The sequence below is a fragment of the Chiloscyllium plagiosum genome, unplaced genomic scaffold, assembly GCF_004010195.1.
Source record: "Chiloscyllium plagiosum isolate BGI_BamShark_2017 unplaced genomic scaffold, ASM401019v2 scaf_6221, whole genome shotgun sequence".
NCBI classification, from domain to species: Eukaryota; Metazoa; Chordata; class Chondrichthyes; order Orectolobiformes; family Hemiscylliidae; genus Chiloscyllium; species Chiloscyllium plagiosum.
Window position 1 is genome coordinate 40297 of NW_025215168.1, and position 1105 is coordinate 41401.

Genomic DNA, 1105 nt, shown 5'->3' on the forward strand with positions numbered 1-1105 from the left:
TCTCTCTGTCAGTGCCTCACTATTCTAGGGGGTCTCTCTGTCAGTCCCTCACTATCTCAGAGGGTCTCTCTGTCAGTCCCTCACTATCTCTGAGGGTCTCTCTGTCAGTCCCTCACTATCTCTGAGGGTCTCTCTGTCAGTGCCTCACTACCTCTGAGGGTCTCTCTCTGTCAGTGCCTCACTATCTCTGAGGGTCTCTCTGTCAGTCCCTCACTATCTCTGAGGGTCTTCTGTCAGTCCCTCACTATCTCTGAGGGTCCCATGTCAGTCCCTCACTATCTCTGAGGGTCTCTCTGTCATTCCCTCACTATCTCTGAGGGTCCCTCTGTCAGTCCCTCACTATCTCTGAGGGTCTCTCTCTGTCAGTCCCTCACTATCTCTGAGGGTCTGTCTGTCAGTCCCTCACTCTCTCTGAGGGTCTCTCTCTGTCAGTCCCTCACTATCTCTGAGGGTCTCTCTGTCAGTGCCTCACTATCTCTGAGGGTCTCTCTCTGTCAGTCCCTCTCTGTGAGAAGGAGAATGACAACATCTCTCTCCCCTTCTCTTTCTCAGGAACAGGAAAGGAAACGGAAACAGAAATGGAAACGGATGTGGAAACAAAAACAGAAATCCAAATAAACAGCGCTCTCGGATGCCATTTCCACCCCCATGCAAGAATCAGATTCTCCCAACCCCTATAAGTGATTTGGAGTCGGTTTTTGGTGATGAGGTGACCGAGCGACCGAACAATTTCCGAGTGGGAAAACATCCAAAGAGGAATGCTGGGTGGCAAAAGAGCAGGAGGAGGTGAGAGAATGGACTGTCCCACAGCAAGGAGTAGAGGAATGTTTGGGTTGGTTGGAACTTGGTGATGGTTTGATGGGGGTTTTGTATTTGGTGATGGTTTCACGGGAAATTGTTATTTGGTGACAGTTTGATGGAGAGTTGGTATTTGGTGACGGTTTGATGAAGAGAGAGAGTGTGTTTGTGTGTGTGTGAGTGTTTGTGTGAGTCTGAGTGTAAGTGTGAGCCTGAGTGTAAGTGTGTGTATGAGTGTGTCTGTATGAAAGAGTGTTGGGGTTTGTATGTGAGAGAGAATGTGTGAGAGGGTTTGTGTGTTTGTGGG

General features: G+C 49.2%; 1 long non-coding RNA gene across 1 annotated transcript in view; it reads left to right on the forward strand.

The window, feature by feature from the left end:
• The first annotated feature begins 438 nt into the window (after window positions 1-438).
• Window positions 439-1105, forward strand: part of LOC122548191 — a 2722-nt gene continuing 2055 nt past the window's right edge. The window contains exon 1 of the long non-coding RNA XR_006311189.1: window positions 439-786. This is a non-coding gene — a long non-coding RNA (uncharacterized LOC122548191). The remainder of the gene's footprint in view (window positions 787-1105) is intronic.